General features: G+C 31.1%; 1 protein-coding gene across 1 annotated transcript in view; it reads left to right on the plus strand.

The window, feature by feature from the left end:
• The first annotated feature begins 6,785 nt into the window (after nt 1-6,785).
• Tmc (Transmembrane channel-like) overlaps nt 6,786-14,363 on the plus strand; it is a 132,846-nt gene continuing 125,268 nt past the window's right edge. Inside the window, exon 1 of the mRNA XM_035361241.2 lies at nt 6,786-6,993. The gene's annotated coding sequence lies outside the window, so the exon portion shown is untranslated. The remainder of the gene's footprint in view (nt 6,994-14,363) is intronic.

A 14,363-nucleotide genomic window follows, 5' to 3' on the forward strand; every position in this document is an offset into this window, starting at 1 on the left:
TTCGCATTTCGCTTTGTGCTGATATCGTGCTGGACGCAATTTATCGAAAATGAGAAAACTTTCACATAGAATTTTATTGAAAACTAAAACATTTTTGTGATCTATAAACTTAAACTATTGTGATCGCACAGCGGTGAAAGCGCGTTAAACGATCGGCGGGCGCGATGGTGCCCGCGGGCATAGGGTTGGGAACCCCTGCCTCGGATGAATGTGAAGTTTCTCTGCATACTTTCTGTTCATGCAGAAAGGCTCGTTTTACAGGTTAATTAATTAAGTGGGCAAGTACTCGAATAATTAACTGCCTATGGAGTTTACGCTTCCTTAGAAGGTTTCTATAGAAACCTCTTTAATATTCATGATATATATTTTAAACTATTTTTTTGACAATTTCTTTTCGCTTATGGGAACCGAAAACAGGATGAAATTGCAAATTTGTTTCCTTTTGTTTGCCACAAAATATAGAGGATTTTGGATTTATTAGATGATGAAAAAACACACTAATGGTTATTTGCCTTAGAGAAAAGATGCCTTCGCGAAGGACTTTCTAAGGAAGCATAAGTCGTATTAACATTATACATCCGGAAAGCCACGAAAATATCCATGAAGCCTGTTCGTCAGGACTTGAATTACCAGGTCTTGTACGTATTTGAACTCGAGTCTTTTTCGCTTCATCGTTAATGGACCACAAGAAATAGAGAAAGTGTAAGATAGAGTTAGGCTAAGCTGAGTTTCGTCCAGTCATTGCTTGATTTACAAAACTGCATTCTCAGGAAAAAGCCTCTTGCCCAGGACAAAGCGTCCTTCTCTAATAATTATTTTCCGGGTAGTATATATCACTGATGAAGTGTTTTGTGAAATATCTAATAATTTAATATTTCTTAGTTTAAAACTATTTTAACAAAAATACATTTAATCTTTATATAGTTTTTGCTTTTGCAATTTCATTTTATTGTAAAAACAACTTCTGTATTTTATACGAGGCCTTTTTTCCCTCTGTAAGCTAGCTGGATTTATTGCCTTTTACACCACGAGAGCACGCAGAAGAGAAGGCGAAAATTCTTTATATTCCCTCCCTTTAAAGGTGGAATAAGATCACGGCGGAAGAAGATCAAATCGCCAAATACAGGTGATAACGAATTATCACTCACGACGTAGAAATTTATTGCTTGTTGTGTTATCATATTGCTTTTTGTGATACAGTATTTGTTGTGTTATCATATCATATTAAATTAATATGAAGACGTAACTGGGAATTTTTTCATTTCAGTGCTTGCTCACAAGACTTGCAACAAATATTCTCTGCAACTTAAGTTATAATAATTGCTGCATTTCCCATTCCATTTGCTGAGTTAGCACGCCCAAAAGATCCGTTTTTCGATTCTCGGGGTATAATACAGTTGATTTTGACATTTCTTGCCCTAATGCTCCTTAAAAAGTTACAAAAATTTATGTTTTACTACGACATGAAATTAGGATTGTGTTAAAATAAAAGCATCTTCTGTGGTGCGTTAATAATCAGAAACTATTTTTTTTCTCTTCTTCCAAACATAGTTATAAATCGTATGAGACTCCGAGAAAAAATTTGGAATTAAGAGTATTTTTACTGATTTTTACAAATTAAAAATATAATAAACTCAAAACTACAACTAACTAAACTAGAAAAACTTTCTTATGATTTCACACATTTAAGTTTTAATATTAAAAAAAAATATTTTGAAATTTTTAATGGCGAAATTTTTTTTTTTTTTTTTTTTCCGTACTGGAAATTGAAATTCTTTAAGTGCAAGTACTCTTTTTCTCTCTTTCTTTTTCTCTCGCAGAAACTGGTTGTAAAATTCCGTGCGAAATGGAGTTATGGAGTTCTAACAAATCAAGAATCATACAGAACGCTGTACCTGGAATATAGGAGTCATTCCTTATAAGTGGCAGTGCTCAGGGTGAAGGGAGTGATGCTATCGGGATATCCCGATCCGAGTGCAGGACGCCTGCGCTGCTCCACCCTCCTGACTGGTACCTTTTGTTGGCTTGCGCCAGAAATTGGCGATTTCTCGCTTCGTGGGAAAAAAGCTTTAAGTTACTTAAATAAGAAGCATTCTGGATAAAACCGACGCTAGTACGTAATTACAAACCGGTTTAAGTTCTTTTTGAGGGCGGATAGCCCTCGAGTGCTTTGCTCAAACATGGACCAAATAATTTCTTCTAAAAGATATATATACTAAGGATACTATTAGACAGCTGCAAATTAAATATGTTGACCTTATCTATTACAAGCCGTTTGCGCAGACAACCCCCTAAAATAGTTGCTAGCATGTATGATAAAAATGGTGGTAATATGTTATAAGAATAGTTCACAAAATGAATTATTGTAGCATGAAACAAAAAAAAATTGCAACAGTAATATGTTACAAGTAGCGTTCAAGGGAAAAAAATAATAACTCGAAACTTTAAAGTTTATGAATTTAGTATGCAATATGATGTCCCCTAATTTGACATACATATCACAACGTGTTTTCATACCGTCAATAAAGTTGTTAACCACGGTTTGGGGAATTAAGTTCCACTTCTCCAGTATTTCAATCTTTAGGGCATTTATTTAGGAGAAGGACGGCTCTGTGCAGCTGATCTTTCAAGGTAGTTCTATCTTTACTGGGTTAAGATCAGGAGATTTTGTTGGCCATGGTATGAGCTAGAGGTTAAATTAAACCTATACTCATCATTAAAAAGAACACAGGGCCATTGGTGTTCATTCCAGTTCTGATATTTTGTGTACCAATTAAATCGATCTCTCTTTTATTATGAAAACTTGAAGCCAAGGCTTTTTCATTAAGACTTTTGTAAACCGTTTGCAGTGATAAAACAATTATAGTGGGAGCTTCAAACTCTGGACCTTAACTGCCTAACTCTAGACCTTTTTATATGACCGACAGTTATTGCCAGATATGGATCCTGACAAGCAGTTTTGTAGAATCATTAGGATTTTTGAACTAGGAAACACGAAAAATGAGCAATGTCTTCGCTGGGACTCGAATCTGGATCTCTCGAATACGCGCCGAGTGTGCTACCGTTACATCACGAAGGCATGCAGAAAGGATGAAGAAAATATCTTATATACTCCCCCTTTTAAAGGGCGACTGAGGATTAGGGTACCCAGTCGCCAAATCCCGGTGGTGAAGAATCATCATCAACCACTTTATATTTCTCGTTCCACCACTTTGTATTTCGGGTTTTTAATTTGTCATTAGAATTTTTGATGTAGGAAACACGAAAAATGAGCAATGGCCTCTCCAGTACTCGAACCTGGACCGCTCCAATACGTGCCGAGTGTGCTTCCATTACACCACGAAGGCATGCAGAAAGGAGGGAGAAAGCAGCAGCATGCGCTAGGCTAGCAAAATCACGCTCTGACTGACTGTCCCTTTTCGTCCTTTAAATACTCTTTTTCACTTTAACTTAATTTACATCCTGCCGAGGAAATGCGAGGCGAAATTGAGGAGTTCAGGAAAGATAACAAAAATTAGAATAATTGGTAATTCAAACTAAGGGAAACCATACAGTTTGTTACTCGTTTAGGATCTTGTCTGGGCCTCCTTTTATAGTTTCAGTATTTTGAAATCATTTTCTTAGCGTCAAACTGAAATAAAAGGCTGTATTACAAAAATTCACTCAGATATTCAATCTGTGCAAAGAGCTTGATTTCACCGTCAGATGATGTAACGCCATGATTTGCATCTCAGAAACCATTTTACCACTTTTGATTGGATAAATCTAATTAGGTTTGTCTTTCACAAATTCCCTGCAAAAGTAGATTGCATCGGCTGAATAATTCATGAATATAATTATATTCAGATATGTAAAGATAAATTTGGACATGAGTGTATAGTATTCAAATTTAGTTAAATAAATGTTAATAAACTTAGCAACTTGAAACATTAAATTGCTCAGCTTATTTGTAACTATTATAGTTTAGTGATATCAAATTCACAACGAAAACTACTTATCGAATTTTCATATATTTTGTTGGATGGTTTTTAACTAAAGTATAATAAGTTTGTTTAATCTGAGGCTGTTTAATCTGGCTTTCTTAAATAAATTTATGAAACTTTAGAAGTATCATCTGAACGATTTTTGAAACTTTTACATCATTCTCAAAACTAAATAAATAACTAATTTAACTGTAAAAAATAATATAAATTATGAAGTAATCTTTTTCGAAGCATGTAGCTCAGTTTTAAAGAAAATAATTTTAAAATGTAGCCAAAAACTCGTTGTCAAGTGGTTCATAAACAATTGTTTTGCACTGATGATTGTACGGAAACTTTACTTTCGAAATGGTCATAGAAATTACCAGTATAGTGTGTTACAAATCACGGGATAACATGCAAATTACATTACAAATACAATTATTATTAAAAGTATGATAACGATAAACATTTTTAAGAAACTTATACAGATAGTTTTAAAATCTCTTATTTAACAATCTCTAATCTAAACAATGAAATTTGAAAGTTAAAGATAGTATGCCATATCAAATAACAATATCTTTGACATCTCAACTTTAAAAATAAACATATCTGTTGGGCCGATTAAAAAGGCGATAAAATAATCTTTCATATTCCCCTTTTAAGTAGCAAATGTTAAAAAAAAAATCAAAAGTTCTTAGATTCACTGATTCCAAATTCTTAAAGTATTCCTTCATTTTTTTTGTAGGTAGCGAATGTAAAAATTTAAAAGAAGTATTCTTCTTTTATTAGATTGACTAATTGAAAAATTGGTAATGTATTCCTTCATATTTCCCTTCTAAAATGGGAATGCAAATAAATAAGTACATAAAATTAAAATTAAATTAAATAAATTTAAAAAAGAATAATAATAAAAATATATTATAAGGTATTTCTCCCGCCTTCCTGGCGAGCTTTCGTGGTGTAGTGGTCTGCACACTGGGCCGGTATTTCAGAGGTCCGTGGTTCGATTCCCGTTGAAGGCGTTTGCTCATTTTTCATCTTTTTGGCTTTTCCAAACCTAATGTCTCTACAATATATATAAAAAAAGTCTGAAAGGTTTCAGATTTTAAATTACGTCCATTGGGGCGTTTTTTTTAAACATTTTGTCTGTTACCTTTATTTATTAAATATCACGTTCTTCGCCCTTAAACCATAAAATTCAGTTCAAGAGCAATATCGCAAAATAGTTTTAAATAGATCATATGTTTAGAATTTCCGATACAAAGTCTCACTCGCTGGAGATAAAAATGTTTTTTCTGTACAACGTTGCCATTGCTCGCTTTGAAATCTTTGAGATTGTTAATCAAAAATTCATTAAAGTTTTACAAAATACGAAACTGGTAATAAAACAAATTCCAAATTTCAAATTTGGGCTTCCACATGCCCATATTCGCAGTAGGATTACGTCATTCAAAATTCAGTGGCTGTATGACCATTGTTTTATCACAATACGAGAAATATACGTACATTTATGAAGATTTTTCATTACTCAATTTCTTCAAATATAATGCAGGACTCTAACATTTGGTGGCAACAGTTTGAAAAGTGAAACGGACATTTATAGTGAACCAACGCAAAATCGCAAAACGGAAGCAATAGTCCTTCAGAGACAAAGCCCCTTTGGACTAAAAAAATCTGAAAGCTTTTAGATTTTACATTACGCCCAAAAGGCGTTCTTTGAATGTTTTATGTGTTACCCTTATTTATTAAACAAATAAGTAATATGTATGTTCTTCGCACTTAAACCACAAAATTTAGTTGAACAGCAATATCGCAAAATAATTTTTAAATGAATGTATCTTTAGAATTGCCGTTACATAGACTCGCGCACTGGTGATAAAAATGTGTTTTTTTCCGTATAGTGTTGCCATTGCTCGCTTTTAAATCGTTGAGTTTGTTAATCAAAATTACGTTAAAGTTTCACAAAATATGAAATAGATAATAAAGCAAATTTCAAATTCCAAATTAGGGCATCCAGATGCCCATATTCAGTGGAAGATTAAGTTATTAAAACTTTGATGGCTCTAGGTACCATTGTTTTATCACAATGCGAAAAAAATAAACACATTTATGCAGGTTCTTCATTTAATTTCTGTCAATATAACACAGTGCTCTAGTGTTTGGTGGCAACAATTTGAAAAGTGAACCGACGCAAACGGATAGTGACCGATAGTGAACCAACGCAAAATGCGAAAACGAAATTAATAGCCCTTCTGGGCTAACGCCGTTTAGGCTAATAATGTGTGTTAGTCTGTTGGACCGATAGATTAAAATGTTGCTACAATATTTATTCACATTTCCCTCAGTAGCAAGAGCAAAAACGAAGAGCATCTGTTAAATTGATAATTAAAATGCTATAAAATATTTCATCATATTAAATCAATAGCGATTGTGGGAAAAAAGATTAACATCTATTAAATTGAATGACTGTAAAATGTTACTTCATATTTTCCTTCTAAACAGCGAACGCAAAAATTTTTAAACGATCAATGTCAATTTGAGTGAGTGAATAAAGTTTATTTTTTAATATTTCCCTTCTAAGTAGCGAATATAAAAATTTTAAAGAGATTGATTAATTACAAATTTGATAAAATATTTCTCCTTATTTGTTTTCAAAATAACTAAAGCTAAATTTTTTTCTTCATATTTCATTTTCTGCATTTGTATTCCCGTAATCTTGACTTGGCGACATTATGTCATGCTTTGGCGACATTGAAGTTTAGTGTCTTGCCTCAAACAACTCTTTCTTCGAGCTTGTAACCCTACTTAGCCTTGGCATAGAGATAGAATAGGTAGATAGTTCGAAAGGAAGAAGACTCGAAGGGATAAATAAACGGACTAGATCGTCTGATCGCTGAATGATATGTGAGCGCATTATGGACAGAACTGTCAATTGGAAGTTTGGCATTGCACTATTCACCGAACGAAGAAGATGCCAATCCTATGATAGAACTTTTGTGGCACTTTTATTCAGTCAAAATTAAATTTTTAGGTAAGTAGCTGAAGTATATTGATGTTTTTAACTGGACATGCATAACTATGAAGCACATTAAAGTTTAATTCAATTTTTTAATATCATTTTATTAAATTGATCGTTATTCTAAATCTTCAGTTTAAAGAACTAAAGAAAACTTCGGTAAGTAATTTTCATAAATAAAGCTCCAATTCTAACTGAACTACCGAACTGGAATAATCTGAAACCGAAGGAAGCGAGAAAAATTTCGAGTATATTGAAAAGTGGATTAACAATAGTTTGGGCAAATTACGTAGAACAGATATCTAGGATTTTACTATGCGTATAAATGTATATAAATGCATAAATGTAACGCTGCATAAAATAATATAGTGTGAAATCATAAGATTTTGATAGAGAAACAAATGAGAAATTTCCATTTGAAATTTCTAATTATGTTATTAAAAATGTTTCCTTTGCATTTAGTATACTTCTTTTAATTTCATTAGCATAAATATCACGTGACACCATTAGTGCGAATTATGTAACACAAATATTTGTAAACTATCATGTTTTGATTTTTTAAAAGTAAATGCATTACATTTTATATAATGTGGAATGAAACGTAAAATATGGAACAGATGAGTTTTTACAAAATAACACATATTGCATTTCTGAAATAAGTTTCAAATTTTAGTTAAATAAATATAGTAGTTTCCAAAGTCTTGGAAATAAATAATAATATAATAGTAATATAAGTAAGTAGAAAAATAGTTATATACATAGAAGTATATTTGGTTTAATTAGGAAAATTTGATTTCATTTTAATGCAATATTATTACAGTTCTTAAAAAAATTATCTATGAAATTTATCCAGATGCTATTTAAGAATTAAAAAAAAAAATACATTAGCAATACCAAAAAAAAAAAAAAAAAAAAAAAAAAAAAGCGTAAGGTTTTGGGGATACTGAGAAAGAATTGTCGGAAATATCGAAAATGTTTCAACTCCTAAAAAATCTAGTACAGGGATTCTCAACCAGGGGCGAAGTTCCCCTGCGAAGGGAATTCCACAATTTCAAGAGGGAATGCGATCAATCTTTTATATTCAAGCTGTTTAGAATTTTCGTTTATGAATATTAAAAACTACTTTTATTCAAGTTTTAGTATTATCAACATTTTCTGTATTTTTTGTTTAATTTATAAAACACATTAAAAGTAATCTATAACATGAATTTTCGGATTTGGGAAAGGAGGAGGGAAACGATCGACTAGCGATGATGAAAGGGAAACAAGCTGAGAGCCAGTGATCTAGTACTCAGTAGGCCATCGTTTTGGTTTCATTACATATTGCAAATGTTTTGGCACTGTATAACTAATTTTTTGTAAATTTTGCTCTAAAATCTATTTGTAACTTTTGCTCCATTTTCAGCTCATTCCCCCCCCCCTGTTTTTTAAATTCAGCTTTTGATGACATGCTACATTTCCTAATTGGAGATGAAACAATTCTCTCCAAAATATATTTAAGAGAATTTAAATTAGGAGATTGAACAAGGATTTTGATCACTTTTGATAAAATGTATAAAGACCACAAGTGAACATTTAAAGCAACATGCCTAGTTTTGCTGTTGTAATATTAATGCTTAGTTTTATGTAGTAATGCATCGCAATTTTGTTTCTAATACTCAGTTTTTGTGCTGATGTCTTCAGTTTGCTTTTGCAGGCATCAATAGAAACTAAATTAGATAATCCTTTTGCGGACATAGCAAAACATCTTTGGTCCGAAGCATTGCATTAGATACCAAATTCTTTAGAGTTAGTTCACTTTTCTTTGCCAGCTAATAATATGACCAAATTAATAAAAAATATTAAATTTATTGTCATCTATAAAGATCACCTGATTTCAATATTATAAAGTTATATTGATTGTTTATTTTATAAATTAAAATAACTAAGTTTATAGTATCCTAAGTGTGAAATATTAATTCAAAGTCATTCACGCCTTGTTCGACTGCCAAGAGAGTCTTCGTTCCGTCTGACAAATATCAGACGGAGTTTTATGAATATTTTAAACAAATCTTTAAGCTTGAATTGAAGAGATTGCCCAGATTGTGGAAATTTTGCACTTAAATCAAAACTCCTTGAATTGCGGGTTTAAATTTACAATTTAAAGAATCTGATGACACTGCATAATCTCCTCGTACGCCTATTAAATTATACACATGTTTGCTGCACTGCATTTAAACTTATTTCCCCAAATTATTCTAACTTACTTAACCGATTCGTCAAGGCAAGCTGAAAATAACATCAAATTGTGAAAAGTTTGAAATAATAATATAAAAAATTTTTGTCGTACTGCAGACAAACTTCCTATAATTTTGTTTTATTAATAACGAGTATAAAACTTTCTCAAATATACGTATAGGAACAGGGAGATGTCATTAAATGTTAGATTTCGTTATTCGTCAAAAATTAACTTTTTCTTAATTTGACCTTGCGAAAACATGAATATTTTCATCATTTAAAAGATTTCTGTATTTGGATATATATGACTACGACCAAGGATTGGTTAGGTTAGGTTAGGTTATTTAATTACGACAAAGCCTTGAGGGCTATCTGCCTATGGGGAGGGATGCCTTCGTGGAGGACTTTCTAAGGGAAACTGGCTCGTATATACGTTACACATGGGGAAAAACACCCATGCAGCCAGCCCGTTCGAGGGATTCGAACACGACCAAGGATTGAGAAAATATAGACCGAGGAAGGAGATGGATATGTATATACTCACATGTTTGGTATCGCCTATTGCAATAAAAAAGAACGCTGCACAACTAATGTTATAGCAGTACCATATACAAAGTTTCAACGATCTACGGCTAATCGTTTTTGAGTTATGCAAGATATATACATGCGTGCATACAAACGTCACTAAAAATACCTTTTAAATCCATTTCGCATCCATTTTACAATGCGTTTGTGAAAAAGGAGTTCTTTAATCTATCCGTAGGTACAGACGTCAAGCAAAAAAAAATTATCCAAAGGGATTCGGGAACGGTAAAAATGAGTATTTCCATTGAAATATGATACCCCGAAATTTTTGGCTATTACAGTACTTCCTTAGAAGGAAGTAAAAAAAGAAATGAAAAGAAAGCGTCTTGAGCATCATTGGAAAAAAGTTCAATTTATCGAGCATTTTTCTGTTAAAGGATTTGTAGCTCAACAAGAAAAGTTATTACTAATTTTTAATAAATTTGCAGGAAAAAATTAGCTGAACTCATAAAAAATTTCGGATTACTAAAATGTAGCTAATTTTACCAAAGGGAATTTTTAAAGGCAATGCATGCAAACTAAATTTGCATTACAACTCTTTATTTCAATAAATATAATAATATAATTAAGGTATCTGCCTACGTTCGGAGCACTTTTTTTTAAAAACATAGAATTCTGATGAAATATATATTTATTTAGTCAAAATATGATATCAAATCATGAAAATAGGTAAATTTTTAGGAATATTTTTATAAATTTTTGAAATGTATGCAATTTTATGCAAATTTTTAGGAGAATTTAACACTTACGTTAAATGCCGTATATTTTTTCTCACAGCATATATTTCAGTTTTTTTATACTATATACTACTACAACACTTATCTGTGTTATGAACTAAAATGTATATGATATTTCTAAAATTTACTAAAATATGTGTAATTACATGAAAAAACACAGTTTTTTGTAAAATATTTCTTATCGTTTTATATAGAAATACTTATAAAACAATCAAATTAATAAATATTACTTAGATTGTAGCTTAAAACCTAATAAATAATATAGAAAACATTTTAGTGAAATTTAATAAAGATATCTTTAGAACATTTTGAGTAATTACATTTCTTGTATGTAAAAACACTAGAAAAATTAGTTTTTCAGAAAACGCATTTAAAGATTTCCCATAACAGAAAAACTGTTCTGTTGTATTTACACACTTAAAATTCTCCACACTTGTACATCACACCTTCCATATCTTTATACTTAAGTAATTTTGATTTCCTATTTGATTTTAATTTTTTTCTGGCTATTTTCGAAATGAGCGACGAATGAATTTTCGAGTTCTTTATTCTTTTGTTATCAATTCCAAAGTAATTTTTAATCATTTCTTGTTCAATTGATATGCCTAAATGTTCAAACACAGGAAGTAATCCAAGATACCCTGAATTAAAAATTAAAACGGCTATATATGCACCCAGCAACATAGTCTTTATACTTAATCGCAATGTTGCCAAACCCAGTTAAAAAAACCGCAATGTTGCCAAACCAGTTCAAAGAATTAAGGCAAATAATTATTGCCAGAAACAAAAAAAAAAAAAGTACCCAGAATTAAAATGAAATGGTTTAGCACAATTTTACACACAAACAGTTAAAAAAAAACACGGATAACAACACTGTTTACCTTTAAATTGAGCCTTTTAAATGGCACTTCCGGTCTTTCTGCTTTCACTTCCAGTGCAGTTAATTGGCTATACCTTCTCTTCTAATTATCACAAACGTAAAAATGAACCATTTTCGGAATCCTACAAAATTGACCTTTCAAATTGGGCAATAAAAAAAATCGAATTTTTTCGCCGAAATCGTTTTATTAACGTAGGCAGATACCTTAAGAAATTATGAAAGTTAATTAGTTTTATTCCAATCTGCTGATTAATTTTTAATAAGATTTTACAATAGCTTTTATTCTTCCCTTCCTAGGGATAATCAAAAATAAGAAATTAATAAATACATTTATATAGTTATATAATGCAAAATAAAATAAAAAATAAGATTTCTTCCCAAATTTACACGTTTTCTTCTTCCCACGTTTCTCAAATTCTTCCCACGTTTAATTCTTCCCAAATTCATTTCGGAATAAATCACGTGCAAAAGAAAAAAAAAAAAAAAAAAGCACAGTGACAAATTGCAAGAAATAAAGGGCCAAAATATGCCATAACCAAAAATGAAATATATTTTGTTTTTCCAAATATTCAAATATTATATTAAAGAACCACTGAATTATTATTCTTGCAAGTTCAGTTTTTTGGATTCGATCTACTCATAATTTTTTTTTAATTTAATTTTATTTTACAATTTTTTTTGAATTTGTCTATGTTTTTGGTGCTGTAATTTTGCAGTTTTTTGAATTGCTTACTTCGGTCCATGGGGGGAGGACTGATAAAGAAACAGATTACGTTTATTGTTTTTCTAAGATTATATTTAAATTTTAAATTGTAGCTTTTGCCTTTTTCGGTACAGAAATAAGCTGTTTTAGTTCGCTGCACCATTCGATGACGATGCAGCGAATGATGTAAATTTAACACTATTTCTTTGTTTTGTTTTGGAATATTTTGTCCCCATGTCGTTTAGATTTTGCATTTTATTTATTCCGAATTTAATATGTGATCACTATTAAACGCATTTAAAAAAATTTTATTTCGCATTATTACCATCACTTGTTGCTGCTATCAGCGCACGATTGGGTTAGGTATATATGGTGTGTTTGTGTATGGAATCTTATGTATATGATGCATGCATTTTGTAGAATACAAAACTGCCTTTCCGCAAGAACATCTATTTTTTTTGGAGGGGGGGGGAAGAAACATTTGAAAATGAGTGGGAATTTCTCTTGATTTGCGGCAATATTAATTCGAAATGAAATAATCTGTACTCATTCTTTGGTGTTAACTTTTCGGAAGTTTTTGTACGAAACTTTCCGTTTCGCTTGAATCCTTTTCTTGCCATGTACGTAACGTTTTTCGAGAATGGAATGTACAAATCAGTGTCCCCTTTAAATGTTGCATTTTTTGTTGCCTAGCCACGTGACACTTCTCCCATTTACACGGTAGAATTCTGACTGTCCGCGGTTGCTTAGTGCTCGAATTTCTGAAATTTGAACTCAACCAAAATTTCGACTTAACCACTTCGGAACGAGAGTTTACTTCCCTTATAAATTTGCAAATATATTTTTTTGTTAAAATTAGGTTCTGATGATAACATATTTGCTTGGGAAAAGTATTTTTTTTAAATTAAAGTTATTTATAACAGTCTTTCCATCCGCTAACGTTTTACTTCTTACAGTAAAAAATAATCGTGAATCTTTATAAATTTTTCTTTTTAGACAAATCGTTATTCGTGAGGAGTGTATATCAAGTTGTCTTTTAAAATGAATTTTAGTTTATATGGTTAACATGTGAAATGAATTGATTAATTCACGGTGTTTAGGCGTCCAGTGCTGGTGTGCTAACATTTTGAGCAGTGAACAAATTTGTTTACATCGGCGGCGATAGGAAGAAATCCTTTAAACTAACTCTTGTAATGGTATTTATTGAGTTAAAAATGGAAAACTTAATATAAAAAAGGAGTAAAGCTCGCATAATATTTCTTTTAATAAATCTAAATTTCAGTCCTATGTTAAGTTATTTATTATTTGCTAAGATATTTAGTTTAACTGCTCGACACTTAACTGGCGAAATAAGCGTAAGTATTCAATTTAGGGAAAATTTTAATTATTTGGAATTTTGCAAACAGTGTATTTATTTATTATTCTCTGGTTTAAGAGAATTAAAATGACTTTCAAATTAATTTCAAAGGCGTATATAAAATTTTTACTTAAAATACTTTGATGTTTCTTAATAGAGGAGCTCTTTAAAACACCTCCTTGTTGCTTACACCCTTTTTTCCTTATTACGCTTTTTACAGCATTTTTTCTGACATATAAATATATATGGAATAAAATATTACATTGGGTGGTTATAAAATCTCACACATAGACCATGAAAAATTTGTGGAAATTCCAGAATGGATATTTAAGGTAAATTATTTCAATGGGTGTTACCCCATACTGTTACAAGTAACATATTACTTGCAATTTCTGTCAAAAAGTATGCTGTTAGCTTCAAAACCCATTTGTTTGGTGCAAAATGGATACAGTTTTCACAAGCAGAAAGAAATTTTATTACTGAGCTATGTCGTGTATTTGAAATTTATATAAAGCTGAGGCAATAATTAAGTACCAAAAATTGATAAATACATAATTTTTTTTCTTACTTTCAAATGAACATTATGCACAATCAAAAGCAACCGCAAAAAATTAAACCCAGGTTCGATTAACATAACACACTTTACAATTCTTTAACTGTACTATAATGGACAGAAACATAATCCTAGATAAAAAGATCACATAATCTTAGGCAGAAAATATTCTTTATTTTAATAAATATCACATTAACATATTAAAATAGCAATCTACATACAAATAAAGACTAACTAAGAAGAGGTTTTTTTTTTAAGAAACAATAGCTGATACTAGCCATTCCGCCACTAAGCCCATAAGTGGTGGTTATTTTATTATGGAGGTACCTAATAAGCGGCCACCATTACCTCCT

This window comes from Stegodyphus dumicola, chromosome 7 (assembly GCF_044657685.1).
Source record: "Stegodyphus dumicola isolate Sdum_Otavi_A_Nest chromosome 7, ASM4465768v1".
In the NCBI taxonomy this organism is placed as follows: domain Eukaryota; kingdom Metazoa; phylum Arthropoda; class Arachnida; order Araneae; family Eresidae; genus Stegodyphus; species Stegodyphus dumicola.